Genomic DNA, 25,154 nt, shown 5'->3' with positions numbered 1-25,154 from the left:
CTCCAGTCCCTTGATGAACTTCGTAGCTCCCTGCTGGACCCTGATTGCTGCTGGAATAACGCATTGGGCTGTTGGCATGGTCTGGGGAGCATAATCGTGTTTGGACCAGGCTAAGCTTCGGCTGCAGCTGCTCCTTTTAATCAAGTCTGTTAGATTTGGATGCCATGGCCAGCCAGAGCATAAATTCATTATTTCTGGCTGCACGGGTGCTGATCTGTGAAGTGCTGCTGCGGCCTTTGAAGCTGCTTTTAAAGCATAGACATTAAGAAAAGGTCACTGGATAACTTAATTCCCCAAAAGCCTGGACATATGTCTGTAGGGAAATTAAAGTTCTGTATCCCTGCTCCCCGATTAAGGACAATTAGTCCCTGTGTTGTCACAGCTTCTGAAAGAAGGGTCGGGGACATAACTGGAGAGGCACCTGGAGGTTCTGCTCAGGGAGTGCTCTGCCAGCTGTGACCTCCCTCCATTGGTACCCAGGGAAATAGTACTGCACTACATATGTATTAAAGGAAAGCCTGGGAAAATACTATTCCAAACATTACAAAATTGTGTTACTGAGAAACTTAAATGCCAAATAGATTAGCAAAGTTAATGTGCTTCTAGTTTTATAGGGGTTTTTCCTACAGGACAGTTCCACTGTGGATTCTGTGATGCTGCTGACCCACTCTGGCACCCGTTTCCCGTCAGCACTGACAGTCCTGGGCCAACACTCTCCTGTAGAAACCTGCAGTCCCTGCAGGACTGAGACACAGGCACCACTCCACACTTCTAATGTAACTGCATTTTTTAATTACTTCATTGCACTGGTTTACAACCATCCTGAAAGATGGCTTTGTTGCTTGTCTTAAATGTGACCAGGGCAGGTTGCTGCTGCTGCTGCTGCAAAAAATGTACATCTTCTCCCTCAAAGCATTTGGGAGGGTGATTCCAGCAGGCAGGAATATAGTTTATATTCTGTTTATAACACACTTCCTATACCTCCCCCTACCCCATGGCAAAGGTGAGAGGCAGCTTGTCCAGCTCTTCCTCCTGAGCATGTTTCAGGGTAAACCTCCTTCACTTTCCCCTCCCTCCTGGGAATTTTTGCAGCATATGATGCCCATTCTTGCGTGTTTCTGTTTACCTCGAATCGCCTATTCCCACCACTTGCTGGGGATTATACCTGCCTGGAAAAGGGATTTTGTATCTCTGGCAAATTCCATGTGGAAACACGGCCTCACATCTTGTGCAGTTTGTAGGGAAAGGGCCCAACATGCTCTGCCCCATTAGAGTCACAGAGAATCTCTTCCTTCCGTGTGTAACAAGTTCAGTGCAGCCAGGACAGCCTGGGATCAGCAGTGCAGGTGGATCAGCTGCACAGCTCAGGCAGAGTGTGGGACAGGACATGTCCCTCGGGCCTGGCTCTGCACCAGCAGGGCCATCAGGGTGCTCTGCAGCTATGGGGGAACTGCTTTCTATAGCCAGCACAGGACTGGAGCCACTGGAGCTGCTGGACTAGTCCTTGTCCAGGGACCTTAGGAAGGTGGCAAACATCCACCTTTTCCTTCAGAGAAAAAGAAAATATGTCTGGGAAATCCCAGACATATGGTAACCTTAATTATTTTGGCAGGATCGTGGTGGTGTTGCAGTATTATGAATATTCAGTACTATAAATTGGTATGTTATATTAAGGTATATACAGATTCTATTTATATATAAAACATACTCTGCCTGAAAAGTACTGAATACACTGATCTCGATTTCCTTGAAAGTGACATCTTTTTTCTATTTTTAACCAGCTTTAGTTTAAATATACACAGGTGTTTCTTAGTTGTGCTCAGACTGCCATTTCTGCTGGACACTAACTGTTCGTTCTCAGAGTGCTCACTGAATTTTCAAATTCTTTGAGAATGTGCCTTTTTCCATGCATCCCATTGTCTCGTGAGCTCTGAGTGGGGAAGACCAGGGGGCACGAGAAGGAAGGCTGGCTGAAGGAGAACAGCTTTTACTCAAGAGCCCGATAATCTTACTTCTGTTTCACACGCGAGGGGACTCCACGCTACCTTGCTTATGAGGCAGAGTGCACGTAAGTACAAACCTGTCATGGCATTAATTTGTCAAACATCAGGCTGACAGTTCCGCTTACTCAGCGTTTTCCTCCCTCTCGCTGCTGTCTGTGTATCCTTAGGATACAAACCACGTCTCCTTTCCGACTGGATAGTGCTTATCTCAGTTGATCATTGCTTTGGACGTGGCAGGAGCTGATGATACTGCTTGAGACAAGCAATACAACTGCATTTGTAGTGACTTTTGTGTTCGAAGGGATTTGCTCTTCTGCTTGAAGGAACAGCAGCAGTGAGCCTGCTGACACAGATGGATGGAGGTGGATGGAGGTGGATGGAGGTGGGAATCCCTAGGACTGCTGCTCCTCTTTACAGCAAAACATGGATCATCCAAGGGCAAAAACAAGGAAAAACTGGTGAACAAGGTGAACAGCAAAAGAATCTAGGTCTACCATGACAACACGATGTTAAATTAATTTTATTGATATAAATGACCAAGGGGTACATATATTGAAACCTCTTTGGCATCCAGAAACTTCCCCTTGCTTGAACTGCAGCGCTGCTTGTGCAAGGCACACAGGATCAGACTGACAATGCTGAGCTGGGATTATAGTATTACAGTTGTATTCGTGGCTAAGAACCCAGTGTAATACTCTGAACAACTCCTTCTCTGCTGAGCAGAGGGCAGCTGCAAGAGTCAATATCGTCTTGTCTTTTGTATTTTAATTACATTCTCCTCAGCAATAACATCACTGTAAGGAAGAGAGAAAGTGTATTCTGTCTTTTACATAATGACACGACTAGAAAAAGGTCAACTGTTTGGTGAGTACTAATGAGGGTATCTAAAATAGGTTGTGTTCACTGTGTTCAAAAGCAGATAAATACAAACACTGATTGTCTTCTTTTAACATTTATGAAAACCAAAGATTATTTTGTTAGTGTCACAAATGCAAAAGTTCAGTAGGAGAAATGTAAAAGCATTTAGGAATTCAAGATAATATTAGAGGGATAATATTCTTTAATGCATATCTCAGGTGATACATTTAACCCATTAAATCTCTCTTGTTATGCAGGACTGTTCCCACCGTCATGAAACACAGAGAACTCCTCTGCTGCTCTTGTTCTGTATTAGTATTTTGACAAGATGCCAGAAGGCAAAAAGCTCCTGAGAACTGTTTGAAAACACAGCAAAAGCATGGAAGTTGCTAAGAAAAAAAATTAAATTGTCAATGTCTCCTGAAAGCACAAATATAAACATTGAATTTAGGTTCAAATTATCTTTAAGTATTTTTTTCTAACAAGCACTAAACCACTTTACCTAAAAAACCCAAATATTGATATGATTGCAATAATGAAATTATCATAAACCACCCCTTCAGTTCAAGAAATGAGGTTGTAGATAGAAGGAGCTGTCAGTGTGGTGATTATCCATGGATTTGTGTCTTCCTGGAGGAAGGCTCGACTGGATTTGGAATTAGGGAAGTTTTACCATGAACTTTGCAGCAGCACCCAAAGCGGAGCGAGCGGAGAGCGTGGAGCGGCAGGGACCTTGTGGGAGGGAATGGAGGGATGCACAGAGTCTCTGCTGAGCTAGTTGGGGGTGGCTTCCAGGGACTGAAATGTGTGTGACTGCTGCATGTAAAGACTGAAACCTCCCCCCAGCTCTGACTTTGCCAAACTCCTGTCCCACAGTAGGGAACACTTTGCTGTCACTGCAGATCTTCCTTCACGGTGGGACACACAGCAGGTTTCATACAAGGAGAAATACCTACAAACACCCAACCTGGATCTGATTTTAATAATAGTAATTAAACGAATTAATTGAACAGGGCATGTATATCAAACCAGGCAGAAAGTAAAAAGGGGAATATAAGAGTGCCTTTTGATTCTCTAGAGCATCTGGGCAGAAAGCCAGGCTCCACCAAAGTCGTTGGCAAAACTCCCATAAACTTCAGTTGGGCAAAGCTTTCACTCCTGACCCCTGCAAAACTATCTGTAGGAAAAGGTGGCTGGTTCCCGATTTTAGTTTTTACATTTCATTTGGCCTACAATCCAAGAAGAAAAATGGCAGAACCCAATAAACTGCTGTTGAACTGGTGTTTGGATGCATGAGGGCAGGAGAGGTGCATTCAGGGTTATGTTTGGAGCTCCCTCATCCCGGCTGCAGGTGAACAATCTCTGGTGGCTGGAGGAGGCTGTTTTTGAGGTAGGTGTGGAGGGCTGGATAGCACATCCCTCCAGGGAACACAGAAACCATGAGCCCCATTCCCTGAGGCTGAGTACAAATGTCAGGCCTGGTCAGTGTGGCAATAGAACTCCATCAGCAACCTTCCTCACACGGATACAGTTATACCAAAAATCTGTTTCCTGGTATAGCCATTTAATTTCTAAACAACTACGCTCTTATTTTCCAGTTGCCTCAGGTTTTACCTGTTTATCCTTTGTCGTCTTACAACAACCACCTGCTGCTGTGCTCGATCAGATCAAATGCACTGCAACAGCACATTTAAATTCCAAACCTCCATCAGGGAAGCCTGACCTGAAACCTTTCCTGAAGTAAGGGAAGTTAACTTTTCCTTCCCTCCAGGTATCATTCCAGCTGCCAAAAGAGAAGCTATACTCTTTCAGGTGGGAGTGTAGATGAGACAAGTGAGGTATGTAAGCCTGTGGAAATGAAATCTGGATTTACATGTAAACATTACACTTGAATTTGTTTAAAAATTCCTCCTCTATCAATTGTAAGAGTAGACGTAAAACAGACTTTTCGATTCAAGTAAAAAATTAAATTGTTTTCCTTAAGATGCTTTTTTCTTTTACAATCTGCAAATTCCATTTAAGTCTTTATAATTCTCCCCCCCCCCCAGAGTGATGGAAGGTGGCATGCAGTCATGGGGTGGTACATGAGTTGTATAAATATAGTGTGTGACCCAGGCACAGAGCTGCTAATTGCCACTGCTCATCAGTGAACATGACCAGCCTTGCTTCACGCTTGCTTTTTACCATCATGATCCTTTTTCTCTGGCTCCCAGTTCCCTGAGTGGGCTGAGGAAATGAGTCACATCCAAAATAAGAGGGATAAAAACATTCTGGGGAATTACCTTCTCCGTACAGCCAAGGCCTTTGGTTAAATATTTTTATTTGGCTCCATACACAAAGAAAAAAGTTTACACATTGGAGAGGGAGTGACAAGCAATTAGTTACACAGTATCCAAGGATGTATAAACACCTATAGACAGTTTATACAGCTGGGTAGGTGCTTTGTAAATTGCACGTACAGCACTAAGGCCCGTGGCAGGATAAGTAACTGGATTAAGCTGTTATCAGCAATATTTCTAGGTAAAATAGTGCTTAATAGCATTTCTTCTGTGTGTTTCACCACTGCTAATGGGTAAATCAAGTTCTAATTAGAATAGGAAAATAGGCTGATGCACCAAAACAGACTTGTGAGATGGGAGGAAAAGTAAGGTGATGGGATAAAGTCATTTAAGTAAAAACTAAACCAATCTTAATTGGTTTTACAATACTTTCACAATTTCAAGTGCTGTGATTAAACACCCTTCAATGAGATTGTTTAAAATGGTTTTTAAACTAAGAAAAAGTACAAGCAGAACTAATTGCTGGTTTGGCCAACACATCAGCTCATGTAGGATGTTTGCAAAGCCCTCAGCTTGGGGCTGGGCGAGAAAACCAGGGACTCACTCACCCCAGGCTCAGGGAGTTTCAGATACTCGTTATCCACGGGAGCAGCTCCCGATGTCCATCCTCGCGCCGCTCCACACGTGTGAGCGATTTTGAATTTGCACTATAGTGAACACACTACACCTGTAGCACTCATGATGGAAGACCAGGCTTTAACCTCGGCACGGAATGCAGGAGCGTCCAGCGCGGGCATTAGGTTGGCTTCCCAGTTTTGTTTAACAAACTTCAGCTGCGCTCCCCGCCCCGCATCCTCCGCGGGCAGAGCGGAGCCGGGGCCGCCCGGAGCCCGCCGTGTCCAGGTGAGCCGCGGGGCAGGTGCCTGGCGGGGGGGCTTCCCGGCCCTCCTCGGGGCTCCGGGAGCAGCCGTCCTCCCGCTTTTCCAGCGGGGCGGACCTCGGGGCGTTGCCCCCGCCTTGTGGCACCTCCGGAGCTCCCGGCTGCAGCCGCGGGGCGGGACGGGGCGGCGGCAGCCCCCGGAGCCGAGAGCGCCCGGCCCGCCGTGCCCGGCCCGCCGCGGGAGGAGCGGCCCCGGCGGGAGCGGCTCCACCTGCGGGGGCGGCGGCGGAGCGGGGCAGGACCGCCCGCCGGTGGGGGCGAGCCCGGCACGGCTGGGAGAGGTGAGGAGCGGAGCCTGGGAGCGCTGCAACATGGCCTCCTCCTCCTCTTCTTCCTCCTCCTCCTCCTCGCGTCCCGCGGGACGGGCCGGCAGGGACCAGGTGAGTGCGCAGCCCTTGGGCGGGGGGAGAGCGGGGGCGCGGTGCCGGCGGCTCCCTCTGCTTTTCCTCCTCTCCCCCCCATTTCCTCTTCTCCTCCTCGCCGCTCCTGGGCTGCGAGCGGCGGCCCCGACGGCCGGAGGGGAGCGGTCGGCTCTACCCTCCCCCGGCCCCCAGGGCTGGAGCTGGGAGCGCTTTTCCCAGCCCTTGCTCGGCGGGGAGGGCCGCGCTGCTCTGCCCAAAACTCCATGCGACCCCCGCACTAACACCTCCCCTCCCTGCCGGGAACGAGGCGCTTCGAAGTGCGTGGCATGTGCTTCGCGTGTCTGCCTTGCTGGTGTTTCACACCTCGGTCGTGAAGCAGCGCTCTGCTCGTGGGACGGAGGCTCCGGCGGCTGCCCCAGGGGTGCGGGTCGCTGCCGGGGGCGGTGAGGGCTCACACCTGGGCACCTGCAGGGCTGCGAAGGGGCGTCCACAGCAAACCACCTTCGGCGGTGCTTTTGCCTGCAGCAGGGCAGGTACAGAGAAGATGCTGTTGAGGGTTTCATTTCCACGGCACAAACGGCCACAGGAGGTGTTTTTTTTCCCCTGGTCCTTCCTCCCCTGCAGTGGTTAGACCCGGGCCGCAGGGTCAGGTGAAGGAGCTTTGTTGCCGTGGTCTGTGTCCCGTAGGTATTTGATGTGACCTCTGTGTTTATTGCTCTCACAAACTCTGCCTTGTGTCAGGAGGGAGCCGACTGCTCCGGCATTCTTCCCGCTGAACACAAATGGCATAATCCATTTTAACTGTGAAGACTTGTGTTCTCAGAGCAAAGAACGAGCGTATTTGGGTTTGTTGCACAATACCTGACCAGCAACATGACATTTCTCCCAGTAAAGTAAGTTTTGGGAATAGGGACTGGGAAAGTATGATAACTGAATTACCTTTTTTCTTCTTTCCCTTTTTTTTTTTTTTTTTTGGGCTATATGCCCAGAACTCCTGAAACTAAAACTGAAAACCTCTTAAGATTAAAGCTATAATTAATCAAGGCTGAATAAGCTTTAGCCTTTGTTTTGCTGTTGTGTTTTTGGTTTTGGTGTTTTTGTTTGAGATTTTTGTTTGTTTGTTTTTGTTGTGTTTTGGGTTTTTTTGTGAAGTTGGTATTTTTTGAATGATTCAATTTTCCTGCTTTTAACACTGCTTTTGCTAACTACTTGAAATACTTTACTGGACAGAGAAGATGGAATATTATCTCTCTCATTGTGGATTGTTATGGTTTCTCATGTTTCTCCCTCAAATCTGCCCAGTGTTCATGCTTTGAAATGGAATGTAAATTAACACCCCAGGAGGACTGATCAGCTAGAAATAAATCACTACTCTGGCAGTCAGGCCCTCCAAGTTCTGGCCCAGCAACCTGCTGTTCCCCCTGCCAAGCAGTTCTTCATTTCATGAGCCCTGTGTTTGAAGGAGAGCTCCTAGAACATGAAGACAGCGCTTCTTACTGTGATGTCAGTGCTCCAGGCGTTTCTGCCTCTCCTTCAACAGTCATCTCAAGGATAAAGGGAGACAATGTGACCTCATGTGTCCACAAAGTGGGCAGCTTATAAACTTCTTCTCTGAAAGGTTTGGAACCTAGGCTGGGGTGGAAGTGTTGAGTTCTTAAGCAAGGTGACTGTTCTCAATCAAATTGTGCCTGTTACATCTTATGCTTGGAGTAATCTCAGGACGAGTGGGGAGGCTCAGATTTGTCCTCTCTGGACTCTGATCCTTCAGTCAGGGCTAGAGAATTTCCAGTTGTTTTGGGGAGGCTGTTAGGTCAAGCTCTAAACTTTTAGAGTGTCTTTTTGTGTGGTGGTGTGTAAGATGCTCAGCTTATGACATACTGCTAATGCTCAGGGTTGGAAATGGGGGCATGCCAGTGAAACAGCCGGTGTTTTTAGTGAGTTCCTTATAAAAATCTCTTCTGCCACCATAAATCTCACTCCGATTTCTGTGGGAATTTACCAATGCTTGTTGCTTGATTCTGTTATAGTTGGTACTGCACTATTGCATGCTTTTGCTCTCTTGCCGGAAGAGGAAGTTGGGGATTTTTATTACTGAAAAAACTATCACCTCTTTCAGCTTTTTAAGATACTAATTTATTGACTGTATTCTTGGTTTTGGAGATAGTGATATCTGTTATAATGCAGTCATTTTCAAATTCATGTGAATAACTGTGTGGCTAATTATTTTCCTTAAAAAAAAAAATCTAGTTACAATTTTTCCCAAGATAACTTTCAAACTTTGCAAAGAGAGTCAAAATTGTTAATGACATGAGAAAGAAAATAACTTATTCAAGGTTTTCTATATTGCTGTACTACTTTGCTGTTGATTATTAGGATGGCTGTTTGCTCTTTATTCCACATCAGTGTTTTCTAAAATGTTTTGTTCATAAGTTTTTGTCTTTTAAGTAGTGACAGGAAGAGTAGAATGCACTTTCTTGTTTTAGTTCTTTTGTTGTGACAGGTCTTGGCCTCCACTCTATGAGTGCTATTAAAGTCAATGCCTAGAAGTTAATTATGCTTGTAGGTCACCGGCAGTGCTGTGTTTTGTTCTGAAGTGTTTATACTTGGTCAATTTAAGGTTCTGAAAGTATGGGGATTGTCTATGGCTTGTAAGACATCTGACTGAATTTTAGAAATGAGAAACTTTTCTACTTTTTGACACTTAAATTAAAACTGGAGTGTTTGTGGGAAGAGAGAGGAGACTGATCACGTTGTTGTGCAGGGAAGAAAAAACCCCCAAACTCTGTTCAAATATGAAAGCCACGTTGTTATCACATAACAAAAATAAGTTACTATCAAAGTAGAAATTCACAGAATTGGCTTTAAAGTGTGAGCTGTAAGACCACAAGTCCAGTCATGGCTGCTTTGAAAAACAATAATAAAAGTAAATTTTCTTCAGTCATTGAGGGAACATGGCAGTTCTGCAGTTAAAAAATCCCTAACCCCCCTCCCCAGTTGCCTGCCTGTGTAACATACAGATCACACTATCTGAGTCTCAGTTCTAGCCAATTGTTCAGTATAGGCAAATTCCTGTTCCTGCTGTTTGTGCTCATTTTATCATGTATTTTTATCAATTGTAATTTGCCTCTTTTTCCCCCTCTGCTCCCAAGTCCTTGGAGTTCTGTTCTTAAATGCTCTGTTTCTCAAAATTCAGTGCTCTTGACATCATGTAAAAACTGTTGAGGTGCTAATCCAGTGGTTGATTACCCATTAAAAGTTACTTTGGCCACTCTGTGTTGTCTGGAGTGTGAATATTTCCCATATACATTAGGTTTTGTGATAAGCTGTTGACAGTGGGACTTGTGCTCCTGCTGGCATGGCTCTTGGAATGACAAAATAAGACCTGGCATGTTGCATTAATTCTGAGAAAAGCATGGTTTTGCAATCTTTAATCAGGCGAAGTTTCATTAGCTCCTTGAGGGAGTTTGACAATGACTTGGCCCAAGGAAGCCTTTCTTATTTATTTTTTTTTAAACAGCTGGTAGCACTCGTTAGCTTTTAACAGAGAAGCAGAATGATGTAGAACCAGGGGCATGAGGGTAATATTTTGTATTTTTGTGGGTTTTATGCTTGAGTTCTGACATGGGTAGCATTAAATAGCTATTCACAATGCTGATGTGTCTAAGAAGGAGGGGTTTGAAATTTGAATTTTCTGAAACAAATCCTTTGAAATAGCTTTAAACATATTTTCTCTTTAATGTGCTAAAGCTAGTTTGGATTCCATTCCTTTCTTTGCTGAAAAATTTGGGAAATTGGACAGAAGTGGGAAAGAAAATGTTGCTTCTCTTTTTATTTATTTATTTTTTTAATCTAGGGAGGAGGGGGAAAAGGAATAACTCAGAACTGTTACTCTCATCTTTAGTAGTTAAGAAATGTCAAAACTTTGCTCCTCTGTTGATAACTTGCCTGATGGTTGGTGCTGGTAGCTCTTGCTCTCAGCTGTTAAATTACATCAGTGTGCACATAAAATACAGAGAAAATAATAGCAGCTTCCACTGTGTGTTTCTGCTGCCCTTGCCGTGGGATGCAGTCTGGCTGTGGAGACAGTTGTAGGTTCTTAACTCTGAAGAGAAGGAAGAGAACAGCAAAGAAAAGTGCTTCAATAAAATATTTAGTAGTGTGATTGTGAAATTCTGAGAAACCTTGCTCTGTTTGTGCCAGTCATTGCCTCATTGTTCATGTGCTGATTGTGTACTTTTAGAGTCTTGCTCAGTTTTAGTAGTTTCTTGAGCAAAACCTGTTCTGTTTAGTCTTGGAGTAGTGACTGCTTTTCCATCTACACTGCCCTGAAATACCCTACAAAAATGAGTCTAGCATTACTTACTTCATTATATCGTAATTTCTTCCATGAAATTCATTTTAAACTTCAGTACCCATTGACTTGTTGAAAAGGAAAAGGTACCTTATTTCCTTCCATTGCTTCTGAAAATTCAGCAAGTTATTCTCCTCCAAGGGCATATTGAGATCTGTGCCCTTCAGGAGAGAAATTGTTCAGACTTTCCATATAATATCTGAACTGTGCATCGTGACTTTATCAGTAGATGCTGTTGATTCTATCTGATCATGACTTAGAAAATGTTATGGGCTAATGAAAGGAGTCCTGCATAGCTGCAGTGTGAGGGTTTCCTTTTGCCCTGTGTACAAGTGCTAAAGCAAGACCTGGCTGAGCTTCTGCACTGGCCTGCTGTTAGTACTCTAAACAGGTTGTGATGACAGCTCCTTTTAGTGGGAGAGACTTAAGTAACATTCTGCAATGACAGAGGAGTTGATAGCATGTGAATGTCATATGAGAGCTGGTTTCTTACCAGAGTCTTCATGGAGACTTGATTTTAGGTTTTATAACTATTGTGATACAGTATCTGTTTTGGAAAATACTTTTTAAGCAATATTAAAGAAGGCATTTTTCAGGTGGCATGCTGGTGTAAGCTAGCTTTATGATCTTTGCACACTGTTGTTACTAGTACTGTATTGTATGTGTGTTTCAAAGAAAGGAAAATGGATTTTCTAGCACCCATGACAATTAATTTGGTCTATGAAAGAGCAGAAATCAACAAGGTTATGAATGACCACACTCTGGCCTAACAACCAGCAGAACAGAGCACAGAATACTCTGAGTTGGAAGGGAGAAGTTCTTCTGCTTTTATTTTTGTGGGGTCAGAATTTCTGCCTGTTCATATATGAAGATGATGTAGGTGGTGAGGAATTACTTAACACTATGAAGATGTTCAAGCAGCCATCTGAATTTTTCTTCCGAATTTGAAATTCAGAAGTCTGAAGTCCACTGTGGTGGGAAACCTCCATTTTCATAGAAACAGTATTCAAATGGCTCTAACTTGTTTTTGCCTCAGCTTGCTAATCTGTGGATTTTTGTTGCATGTGTCTTATCTTAAAAGATTATCTGCTTTTCTGTTTCTTGTCCTCATTTTTTTTTTGGTGTGTGTATGTGAGGGGGATTTTATTTAATTTCTCTTTGCCACCCTGTAATTTCAGACTTTTTTTCTATCAGTTTAATACTTTAGTGCAGCCTTGGGCAACAGAGCAGTTTCTATTTCCTCAAAACACCTGTTCAGCTTTAGGTCAAAGAAAATTCATCCTGAAATTGCTGCACTTACTGTGCAAAGAATTCCCAGTCACACCACAGAACAGATCTGACAATGCTGAAAAATTATAATTAGTTTTAGGCTTTTGTCACTGAGATAATTTGGTCTATATGTGCACCCAAAGTAGTTTTGAAAGCACTAAAGTCAGGCTTTTGTAATGGAAAAGCAACGCTCTGCTCGTGGGAGAGGTCAGCAGCAGAACTGCAGGTGTTGCTTATTGAGGACAGTTAATTTGAGTCATTAGATTCTCCTTCTTTCTTAACAACTTTCCCCTTATTTGGGAGCTTTCTGTTTCAGCAGTGGAGGAATCCAAACAATGGATTACTTCTCTAGTGCAGGACTGACCCTTTTATGGAGGTGTTTTAGGGACTGATGTGTAATGTTTGTCGAGGCAGTTGGGTGAGGAGGTAAAGAATGAGTCTGTGCACGGGAAGGGGAAGGTATGCAAGGTCAAGTGATGTTCTGTGCTCTTTAAATTGTATCTTTGTGGTATAATAGAACATTAGAAACTTCACAGAAAAGGTGAGTCAGCTGGTCTTGTGTTCTGACAATCAGTGCCGCATTCAGGGAGAGAAAAAAGGCTTCTAAAGATGACTCATCCAATTATAGGTATAAGTATTCTACAATATTAAAAAGTAACAGTAGTAACATATAGTTATCATGTGATGGGTGTTAAGAGGAAAGGTTAATGAACTTGGCCAAAACAGAAAGAGTACAATAATCTTTCAAGGAAAAAGTGATAGGAATGAATAAATTTAGTAACTTTTTCAAAACTTAAGAATTATTCATTACTTACCCTCCAGTGACCTCAGTGCTCTTCTGTAAGAGCAAAAAAATTACTGATGACCGTAAAAATAAAAGAGGGACTCAGTAAGAGTTTTGTATTTTAGTTAAAGGGATAAACTACATGGTGTGTTTAGTTTTGGTGCGTTTGGTTTTCACTTGTTTTTGTAGGTATCTTAGGCCAATTCTGTAATTTACTATCACCAGAGATTAGAGTCAAGGCACAGTAATGGTGATATTGTCCCATATCTCTACTCATATGACTCCTTTGTGTAATATCTGAGGTACATAAACTGGTACATGTATCACCCAGAATTGTGGAGCAAGTTGTCTTTAAGGTGTGGTAAGGTAAAGGAAGTCAAAGATGGAAGATGCTCTTAACAGCCTCTTACAACACTTCACCTGAGAACATTACATGCACCCAGACTTGCCCTCTTGAAGCTGTGGAAAATTTTAGGCATGACAGCCAGTAAGAGATTTTGTCCAAATTTCATTGGGCTTTAAATTAGTAAAAGTAATGACTTGTTGTGCCACTGTGCAGGTGAACAATCCATAAGTGTGATTCAGAGTTCTAAATCTCCGATGGCAGAACCAACTTCCTTTTGTGCTCCTCTCTACATTTTGATTCTGCTTGCTCCTGTTCAGAGAATGCTGCAGGGAGAGTATGTGTACATGTGGCTGAGAAGGCAAATAATTTCACAGGTCATGACTTTGCAAATGCATGAGGCAGCCTTGCTCTGGGATAGGAGCCTCTGCTGGGAACTAGTTATAGTGAATAAAGAAAAGGCCAGAACCTCCTAAATGGCATCTACCTCTTAAAACATCTGCCATGTAGAGCAGCAGCAATCAGTGCAGGGGCTCGGCTTTTATAATTGGCAGCATATGGAGCTCACAAGGCTCAACCTGAGGTTTAGATTTGGTGCTTGTGTCCTCAGCTGGGAACTCAGCCTGTACCTTCAGTGTCTCCTTCCAGTGCCTTAGTTCCAAATACCCAAACAGAGCCCAAAACCTTCACTTGCATCAAATCTGTTGTGCTCTGGTGATCCTTGCAATCCCTTGCTAAAAAAGCTGTTTAATGTCTTCTCTCCTCCTACCACTCTGTGAAGGCTTTTAATTCAGTTAGGTACTCTTGTTCTGGAAGTTTTTGCTTTATTCTTTTATTGATACAAGGTTCAGCTTTTCCCAGCCTTTATTCATGTTGGAAGTGTGGCACCCAGCACGGTTCTGGGAAGAGTTTTGTTGCTACAGCAGGGGAGAGATGGGCTGCAGGAACGTTGTGGCAGGGAGCAGGGCAAGCGCTTTGCTACCTGGTTTCACTGCTGCAGAAGGTGTTATGTAAATAGATGGGGACTTGCCTCTGATTTCTGTGATATAATGTTTCATAAATAAGCACTGTGGTGTTTAAAACCCAGGTGTCAGAGGTAGCAAGCAAAACATTAAGAAACAGTGTGACTACTGAAGAGTGGTATACTTTTCCAAGGATCCTCATGTAGAAGCTAATCCTGCACTGTAGTGAAATTCACTGGAAGCAGCATCTTTCTTGAAGGGTATAAAAAAGTAGTGACATGTTTGCTTGCATCTGGGTTAGTGGTTGGAAAAGCCTGGGACTAGCAATAAAAGGGTCAGTAGGTCCTAAATGAGGCTGTTTTATCAAGTCCCATAAAAACCAGCAATAGTTTCAATATGAATATGGGATATACAGTCTACTGTTCTAATTGAATCATAAATCAAACAAGTTGAAAAAAAAAGGGGGGGGAAGAATGCAGATGCATCAGTCTGTGTCAGCTCAGCATACTTTCTGTGTGTGGCCTGTGTTTCTTTTCATGGGTTCCATCCCTGCAAAGCCGCTTTGTGATCTTAGTCTGATGTGGGTCAAAAGGGGAAGATTGTTAACATTCCTCCTGCCCCTCTCCATCACCATCAGCAACTCTCAGTGGATATCAGTCCTTTGGGCTCGTGTGGGAGGGGACAGTGGAATTTTGTGCTGCTTGTAACTGTGCTTCCAAATGTTTGTCTCTCATCTGGATAATAACCCAGCTCCCAATTTTGGATTATTATTATGAACTGTGATTTATTAATTGCATTGCTGGCATATTAATATTTTCATATTTTATTTATATTCATGTGCTCATCAGGAATTCTATGATACAGCTAAAGAAACAATTTTTCTCCAAGAACCCATAATCCTAGATATTGTTCTATATAGTTGCCCCTTAAAAGCTGTCTTGTCCCTGGCTGGCACTTTTAATACTGTTGTTTATGTGGCTTTCTCCCCACTTTAATGATTATGCTGTATTTGCTCTCATACTGGTATAGTTTCACTGTGACAGCTTTGGTTTTATGGGACAGAAACAACCATGTCTTTTGGCCAAATTTAAACTACTTTCCCAGTGAAGTGTTCTTTGTTCTGGAAATGAATTAGACTGGATTGTTATAAGCAGTTTAGAATGGCTTGCTACAGGATACAAGTATGTAACAACTTGCCTCTGAAGTGATTAAGGGCTTTTCATTTTATGTTGTATTTGTTCCAATCACCATAGCTCTAATGAGATGCGTGTATCTTTCTTGCAGTCTCTTTCTCTTGTCTTTAATGTGTCCATCTTCCTAAAAAACTTGTCAAAGAATGTGATATCATTGTCGAACAATATTTCCTTGATCAAACAGGAACAAAAGAAAATACGATATTCAGTAGTGATCTATAGCTTGAAAAGGGAATGTAAAAAGATCATTAACCTCATAGTGAGCTCAGATGTATTCCCTGTTGGGAGGGAATATAAGAATTATGGTTATTACAAAGGTTTGACAGTGGGGAGAAAAAAGCTTAGAACCCTTTTTATGTATCCAGTATAGATAATCTTTACTGAGGAGGAATATGTGTAAAAAGATACTCATGAGTAACAGCAAGTTCCATAAAGCTTGTGCATTTTATGGTTAATGTCTCTTTTATGCCCTGCTTTCCCTGCAGTTAACACAGTGTATTGTAACGGAAGAGGCTAAAATGTGATGATTTTATTTAGTCAGCAACATGGTATGTTTAACTGGATTGTGACATTTAAGCAACAAAAAAGGAATACCATTCAGATTGCTCCATGCAAGGAGAAGTAATTGTCTTGGACACCTGTAATTTCATTATCTGCTTATTTTTTTGCCAGTTACACGCACTGCAGATGATTTTGGCAGTTCAGCACAATAAGCATGTTAAGCCTTCTGCATGAAGGACATTGGTATCTGAAAAAAAATTCTATACTCTGTAAATAACCCACTCAAACATTTTGTGCTTTATTATATAAAACCCTTTAGTTCTTGTCTGTGCTAGCTGTTGCTAATGGAAGTGTAGCACACCCAGCTGAACCGGTCGCTCAAAGCCCTTGCCAGGGTTTGTGTCAGTTAAAATTATATACAGTAATTTTCAGCAGAACTCCAAACTTTAAGCACCTTGGAAAGCACTGATATAAACTGTGTGTTTTGAAGTATAATGTACAAAAAAGTTTGACCTTCCTGGAAATGTATCCACATCATAATGAGTTGCATGTGTTAAAATAGTGGTAGTGTGACACCTGAGAGATACTAATAGATGTTACTATGACTGTGCTAAAGGATGGAAAGAAAATGTGTGACTGCTGCTATATGTCACTTCATGGGCTGAAACCAAACAATGCAGTCCTGCTGTGACTGTATGATTCTACTGTGGAATATTAATTTAGGTGATATAATGACCAGGGAAAGTAGAGACAGAAGTACCAAAGGTTGAAATAATTATTATTAGTTTTCTTTAAAGCCATGCCTATTTTTTGAGATTTTATTGGAGAAAATATTGAAATGCAGAAGAACTTTACATAGCTGATGGAATTCTAGAGTTCAAATAATTAGGACAAGTGATTTATATAGACATACACATAAAGTATATATTTTATATTTGCATAATAATAACTGGGAAAGATGTCACAAAAATATGAAATACCAAGTATCAGTGTCTGTACTGTTTCAGTTGTGCTACTAAACAGCTCTTTGTATGCTGATATGTGGTAGTTTGGGAGGAAAAACTCATTGGAATATCTCATAAAAGCAGATGCTTTTATTAAAGATGGGAAGGCCACTAGGCTGCACACCTGCTAGTTGTAAAAAATGAGTTTAATTTGAAAATGGATCCAAAGATTTGCTTCACTTCACTACCAGTTAAATCAGTTAAGAGCAAAGAAATTAGGTAGCAATGCATTGCTTAATCTTTTTTTAATGTATATCTTAATGTGGTATAAGGATTTTTTAATTTGCATTCAAACTCATAGGTTGCTATTAATTATGAAATATTGTAGTTTATTTTAAAATAACAGTTACTATAAACAACAATAAATCTAAATAACAATTGTTAAATAAATAATGGGCTGCAATAATTTTTCTCAATTCCCTATCCCCTGCCACAGCTTGGAGGGGAAAAAAAAAACCTGTATGAAAAGTGATCTTGTTTTGATGCTAGTTAGCAGTAAAACTCCATTTATCTGCTTTCATTTTTTTGACATGGCTAACTTGTAATAAATGAGCTTCGTGCTCTTCAATTGAGACTCAGTGATGTGTATATTCTTGTTTCATAATGATGTCTAAATGATTAGCCAAGTAGAAAATTGCATGCTCAGTACAAAAAATAAATTGAAGAGGGTAACATTGTAATATTATTCTTCCCTTAATTGTAGTACAACACTTTGAAATTGAAGAAACATGTATTTCATGATGTATTTTAGTCCTAGCAGAAAGTTCTCTAATCTGCATTTGTATACAAATAGCTTTTTCTCCTGTGGTTATTTAAGTGAGCGAGGAAAAATAAATCTTTACATTAAGAACATTTATAATGTTTGGGGACTTTTACCTAGTTCCTGGTTTATAAATCATTTAAATGTGTAGCCTTCAAATGTCCTAGGTATTCTCTTCCTTCTCACTGCTTATGTCCTCACACTCCAACACTTACTGGTGAGTGTCAGATTTAAAGAAATGCTTTCGGCATGTTATGTGTTTTCCCAGTCCTTTCAGGGTCCTTTAGAATCTTTATAGTTTAGGTAGGAATTATAAACTATCCAGGACTGCACTAATTTTCTCAGATTTTCTACTGCTCTTAGGATATGCTGAGCATCAGTTATGTTCTGAACAAATGACTTCAGGGTGCTTTAGAACACAAATTACTCCAGCCTGAAGAGAATGATGTTTATGGTTGCAAAGAGCCTGTGTTCATTCTCTAACATTCACTCTGTTATGATTACAGGGCAGTCTGCACTGCGTGTTTCTCAGAACACTGGATGTTTAGGTCACATATTCTTGTATTGATACCTCAGAAGGATTTTGAAGATTACTCTGTTAGTGCAGGCCTTATCCTTAGTGCTGAGCTCATCACTCTGCCTGGCCTGACAGCTGAGAGTGAGCTCTGATGGTGTCCGTGCACTGTACACTCCTGTGATCAGGATTGTCTTAACACGTGGCATTTAGGAAGTTTTGAACTGACTTAACAACTGGTGTCCTGTGCTGTCATAGAGGTACCAACACTTCTCAAAGCCCAAGGGTTCCCAGGGACAGCCTCTGGGTCTCTGCATCCAGCTGATTTCTGTAACTGAGGGCCTGTCATCTCTAGCAATGTCTCTTTAGGTGCCTACAGAGGGCTTTGACTGGTGTGTGGCTGCTCCTGCCAAACTGGTTAGAGACTGGCCTAGTAAAGAGCCCTCCACAGGCACGGGAGGGTGCAGGGAAGGAGATGGAGTGCTGAAGAAATTGCACCTGTTAAATGGTCAGGCAAGAGCATGGTTAGAAACAGAGCTAAAGACTGGGAAATTGCAAAGGGTGCAGAGGAAGCAAGCAGGGTTTGGTTGATGTGAGGGAGGTGGAGAAGTAGAGCAGGCAGGGAAAAGGTCAGACTTTTGAGCACAAGTGCAGGTGAAGGCACTCTCTCCTGTTAGATACTGCTCATGTGCTGGGGCTTGGTCTCCTGATGTGCTTGACAATGGCCACATTGTCCAGATGGCATCTGGTCACCCTCACCCTTCACTGGATCTTTAGGGACCTGTCCAAGATGAGGTCACAGTCTTTAAAAACATGATGCTATTTTAATGTGTAGCTTGGTCTCTTACATTTATGACATAATGGGATTTTATTTTGTTTGTCATAAGTTTAAAACAGTAGCTAACATGTGCTTGAGATGAGACTTAATTTAATGATCTTCTGCTGTAGATCAGTATGTGATATGTTCTCAACAAGATGTTGAGATTACTTTTTAATTTTTGATTCTGTGCAGCACTGGGAACAGCAGTGCTTTTTACCCCCAAGCAAGCATCTGAGTAAGGCATTTCTAAATGCCACTGTCTATGAAAATGCGATGCAGAGTTTTTATGAGTTTTTATTTGGGTTTTTTTGGTGTGTGGTGGGTTTTTGTTTGTTTTTTTGTTTTGGGGGTTTTGGTGTTTTTGTGGGGTTTAAGTTTTTGTGTTTTGTTTTTGTTTTTTTTTGGGAGGGGGAGTTTTGTTATTTTGGTGGTTTTTGGTTTGGGGTTTTTTTTGTGGTTTTGTTTTGATTTTTGGGGTTTTTGTTTTGTGGCTTTGTTTGGTTTTTTGTTTGTGTTTTGGGGTTTTTGTATTTGGTTTTGGTTTTGTTTTTTGTTTTGGTTTGGGGGTTTTTGGGTTCTTGTTTTCCTGGTTTTTTGTTTGTTTTTTTGGGGGTTTACTTTTGGGGGTTTTGTGCCTTTGTTGTTGTTGTTTTGGTTTGGTTTGTTGTTTTTTTCTTTCTTGTCCTACGAAACTTAAAATGCAGCTGGTTTGAGTTTTGGGATGTGTTGTCAGCCAGGTAGGAGCATTTTAGATTTAGCAGATGGGCTTTGCTTTTGATTGAGAAAGGCTGGGGTTTTAGGGGAGGGAACAGAATATTTTTTTTAGTCCTCAAAAACTTGTCTTTTTAAAAATGGTGTGGTCCTGGAGAACTGTCTGTGCAGCACGTGTACATTAGCCAGATACGTACATGATTATTAACTTCAGAACTAGCTGTGTAACAGCTATCCTGAAGCAATGAGAAGTGTGGGGGGAAGCATCACATTTGACTAAACAATCTCTTTCCTGGTGCTAAAGAAAACTCAGGTCATAAGTCCTGTAAGTTAGAAATGGATGGAAAATGTAGAACAGGAAGAAAAAAAGGTCTTGCTTCCCATTTTTTCTCAATGAATGATGTTTTGCTTCTGAAAGCTGTATTTGTATATGTAAGCCCTGACTGCAACGTGTTGGAAAATGCCAAGTTTATCAGAACTGCCGTAGAGTTGATGTTTAGAACGTATCACATGGAAGATGCAGTGAAACCATTGCAAAGCTGGACAGTGCGGACTGTTTTGGTTTGACATCTCTTCTCCAACCGGACCTGAGTATGTTTGTTCCTCTTTTATCCTTCCCTCCCTATGCCCATCCAGGTGTTCTAGGTGTAAAGGAACCCTGGAGTTTCCCCACCAAAAAACGAGGTGCTGTTTTCAGAGAGCTGTTGTTCTACATCATTTTAGCTAACACTCAGATTTATTTGAAATGTCAAATACAAAGAGCTTCTGCTGTGGTGCAGAGAATGTGGAAAGTAAGGTGGGAGACTTTACCTGCATATTGTGATTTGTCAGAGGTATTTCATAGTTCTCCACTCCTTGGATGAAATATTCTGAGATTCCTTGAAAGAAACTCAAAGGGCAGATGGTGTCAGATATAGCCCTGGGTTTTGTGTTGTTTGTGTTTGGGAAGCCTACTGAAAACCCTAAAGAACTTAAGCTTCCACATGGCAAGAGCAGACTTGCTTTGCTCATTGATGTTTAAATAGTGTCTGAAGCAAATGCAAATGGCTCTGACAATCGTGGGGTGCTTTCACTGCCCTATAAATGACAAACACAATGGATGTGATGCAACTGAGGAACCTTCTAGGTAACTGCAACCCAAAAGAAGTGGGAAAATCCCAGAGCTGGGGGTAGGGATGGGGGCTTGCATCTTTCCTTCTCCCTCTGTCTCAACAGTCGGTTTGGATTCAGGCAGCCCAAAGTGAACAAGGAGAGAAAAAAATTCTGCTGTGTACTGAGAGCCTGCCTGAGACAGGGCATGTAGGGTAGAACGTGGGATCAAGTCCCGTGATGGGAATTCTCTCCAGTCCCGTGATGGGAATTCTCTCCAGTCCCGTGATGGGAATTCTCTCCAGTCCCGTGATGGGAATTCTCTCCAGTCCCGTGATGGGAATTCTCTCCAGTCCCGTGATGGGAATTCTCTCCAGTCCCGTGATGGGAATTCTCTCCAGTCCCGTGATGGGAATTCTCTCCAGTCCCGTGATGGGAATTCTCTCCAGTCCCGTGATGGGAATTCTCTCCATTCTCTTTGCCCTGTGGTTCTGGACATCCCTGGACACAACTAAGCAAAAGTGTGCATTTTAGTGTATAAACATCCACTAATCCAAACTGTCACTGAGTTGTAAATGACCATTCAAATTCAATATTAGGGATTCTAAAATTGCTTTCTTCTAGGAAGAAGGCAGTTTTCACCCCTTTCCACAAACTGACCTTCTGTATGCACACCTAAATGTTCTAAGACTTCTTGCCCTTCACACTATTTTTATAGAATATCCAAACCTGTTTCCTTTGCTCAAAATGAGTGGCTCTATTCTATGCCACCAGGACAGGAGAAACAAAATAAAAGGTTTCTTTGTCTCTTCTTAACATTTTGGTAGTGTTACGAAAAAAACCAACACCAATTGTGTTGGTTTTGGCAAATCTCAAGCATTTTCTTGGTGAATAAGTATATAAGGAAGAACTCTGGAAAGAGAGTCTGAGGAACTTTACTGGAGTAAATAGAGAGTGTGACTGTTTGAACTACTGATAAAAAGTTGGATCATTCACTGTGGGATGCCAACTTAAATAAAAGAAAAGAAAAAACTAAAAATATTTTGGTCTTCTTGCCAAAGGAGAAGGTGTAATCCCTAAGATTTGATGTAAGCAGTTATACTCAATTTCTAGTTTATACTTGAAGTGAGGGGAGAAATGTGCCTTTTGTCTTTAGAATAGCTGTAGGTATTTCTCAGTTTGTTTTGGTTTACTTTTGTGAAGGGGATTGTCCCCACCCTGAGAATAAAATGAAACCAGAAACTGGTTTGCTCCAGAGGCCACAGAGGCTAAAAAGTGTGAAATACTTATTGTTTATCAGTGAGAGAAGGTTCTTTAATTCAGAAATGGGAAGTATTTTGGCTAAAAAACTGCAAAGATGGCAATAGCTATTTTATCTCAAATTTAAGACTTCGAACTTAAGATGTTTGTCTGTGGATTTTGCCCAATTAGGTATGGTCCATTTTTCGTGACATTTAATGTAATTACAGGTAGTGCCATGAGTTCCCTCCAACAGCTGCCCAAAAAGGCATTTTGGGAGCCACAAATGATACAAATGAATACTAGGTGTGCTTTTGCCAAGTCAGACTTCCAAGAATCAGCTTTTACAGAAGAAAAAGATGATTCATGTGCATTTCTATACTTGCCAACTATTCCCACCTCACCATTATTTTATTTGGGTTAATCTGATCCCTTTAAGTCACAGGATTTTGGGGCTCACTCTTCTGAGAAAGTGAGCAAGCAAGAGCACAATAGACAGGAATTGAGAAGCAAATGTTTTGAGGGTCTGTTGATAATGTTCATAAAATGTAGGCTGAAATAATGTCTTGCAGAGCTGTGAGGTCCTTGAGGGTTTGGGGTAGAATAAGTTGATTCAGGATCTACGTGAATGATTCTGTGCACTGAAGACCTTATGATCTAAGAAATTTCTTTAAGCTGTATTTTTCTTCTCACTTCTATTTGCAGGTTAATTTCTTCTGGAGAATGTAGCTGTATTTTTATATGTAAACTCAAAAACATGGTTTCTTGCCTGTAAGAAGTCAAATGTGGGTTCTCATCCACAGATACACAAGCATTTTGTGAGACCGAGTCTTTAGGTAAAAACAAAAAAATATAGGATTAATACCCCCACAGAGCTGTTGCTTTTTTTTTAACTCAATTTTGTGATTCAAGTTTATTACTTTGCTTCCTGAATAGCTCTTCAGAGACTGGAGTGGATGTTTAATTTTACACTGAAATGAATGGAGTCTGAATGACTTTCCACCCTTCCACTGCAGTGTCCTTCTGTACAAACATCTCTGTTTATTCCTTGACAAGAACAGCAGAGTATAAGAATTTCTACCCAATTAATACTAATATCATGCTGTTTTTCTTGCTTTTGACTGTATTTTAGTACAGTTTCTAAGAATATCTGTGCTTTCTGCTGGACAATAGCACCTGATGAATTGTTCTCTAGAGCAGGGATGTATTCCTGCATGAGGGCCAGATATCAGTAGCAGTGTTATGGCTGTGAGTCCTGGTCTTCCTGAAAGATTCAGTGCAAGACGTAGAAAACTGAACTGAAGTCTTGAAGCTGAAACACAAATCTTGTGTGAAGTTCACTTAATAAATAATAGGTCTGTTAATCAGTTACCCTAAGGCAGTTTGGTTCAACTATGTATTGTAGGTGTGAAAATTCTCTATTTTTGTTATAAATCTCTCCATTGGAGAACGAAAGGAAAGAACTTACCTTTTTTTTTTTTTCTCCCAAAGCATACATGAGGTATGCAGGTTGAACAGCTCCATGACTAGGAAATTGCAAGTTCCTTTTATTGTTTTTTTTCTTGCTGCTCTGAGTGTTGTTGGTCATTGAGGATGCCTAAGAACTGTTTCACGTGAGCACTATGTAGGTTGTTGAATCACGGTGTCAACCTTCAGCTAAATCACTGCTGAGCCTTGAGCCTTGCAATTGTTTGTCTTGGGGAGGAATTGCGGGTGGGAGGTAAAAAGTTCAGGGTAATTATTTCTCTACTGCACTGAAAACAAGCTTTGTACCTATTGTGTGCACTTGCCTCTGAAGTGTAAATAGTTTACGCTGTGAAATGTTTTGGGAAAGCAGTGAAGGTATTGGAGGAAGGGTGTGATTTGTAGCTATTTAAAACTTCTGCATATAATCAAAGGAGAACTATTATTTCATTTTCACTTACACTTAATTGGTTTAGCATCAATTTTGGAGCTAAACCAATGTACTGATTGGTCTAATGTATGGCATCTGATATGCAAAGTACCTTTACTTGCCCAGTACCCCACAGAGGCTGAAGCTGTGCAGGTCTGAAGAACTTTTGTGGCAACGCAGCTCTCGTGTGAGGAGGTCGATGGGGGAAAGCTGTGAGCCTTCCTGGTAGCTGCTTCCATTCCCCTTGCCTGTGTCCAGCTGGTTTCCTGTTTCCCAGAGCCGCCTCCAGCTCATCTGGCTGCTGTCATCGGCTCGGCTGGGGAGGCAGCAGCCGCAGCCAGAGGAGCCTGTGAAAGCTGTAGGAGAGAGGGGAGCACACAGTGCTGAGTTACTGCAACTTGCTGTCCTGTTTCTCATTTTCACAGCCTCTGCTGGCTGCTGAGAACTCTCATAGGAGCTGACAGGAGCAAGAAGTGAGACGGAAGTTTTGAGCAGAGCCAAGGATGGGAAAAAGTCTGAATCCTAAAATTGGCCATGGTGGCTCTGCCTACAGAATGTAATCATCTGGGGATAGCCAGTTGAGAAGACAAAGATCCCAGTCAAATAATTTATATACTTTCATCTGCCAAGTGTGTTAACTGTATGACCTATTAAATACATAACTCTGCAATGAGCTGACAGAATGTTTTTGGCGAGAGAATGCACTTTTCAGCTGGGTTTTCCTGCGCAGTAATCCTTTCTGTCAGCTTCTCTCTACTGACACTCAAGACATTTTGAACTTCTTGGCTGCTTTTGATTAAATTTGACAGAGCAGAAATAGTTCAAAGCTAGTTTTCCACAAGCTTCGTGAAAATAGGTGCGCAGACAAATTTACATTCCCAGTTTATCCATTGTGGTGTGAGCTTAGCTGTATTAGCACGCAGCAAAGAATCTAAGCAGACAGGGTAAGTTCCAGTGCTTGCAAAATGACCTGCTTAATTGTGTCACATGCCCGTAAAACAGCTTTGCCACCAACCTTTGTTAAAGTTTACCAAAAATAAAGTTGAGAGCCGGCTCAGAGACTCTGTTCTAAGGTGTGGAACAAATTTAAGAACCAAAGAGGATTTTTTGTTTCCTTTATGTTACATGGTTACTAGGACTGTGTGCCCAACGAGAATACATTTCTCATCCTTAGAAAAATAGGGTCAGGCACTCCTAAAAGGTTATAAAATAGAGATCATGGGATCTTCATGGTCCCACCTGTGGAATTCTCTTCCTATAATTCTGCCACTGTAGGAC

General features: G+C 41.8%; 1 protein-coding gene across 1 annotated transcript in view; it reads left to right on the top strand.

Annotated features, from left to right (window-relative positions):
- The window catches only part of TMEM26 (transmembrane protein 26), a 386,732-nt gene that overhangs the window by 198,236 nt on the left and 163,342 nt on the right, over positions 1-25,154 (top strand). The gene's annotated exons all lie outside the window — the stretch shown is intronic.

This window comes from Myiozetetes cayanensis, unplaced genomic scaffold (genome assembly GCF_022539395.1).
Source record: "Myiozetetes cayanensis isolate MyiCay16 unplaced genomic scaffold, myiCay2020 scf10, whole genome shotgun sequence".
NCBI lineage: Eukaryota > Metazoa > Chordata > Aves > Passeriformes > Tyrannidae > Myiozetetes > Myiozetetes cayanensis.
This window is presented reverse-complemented; position numbering and strand designations above follow the sequence as displayed.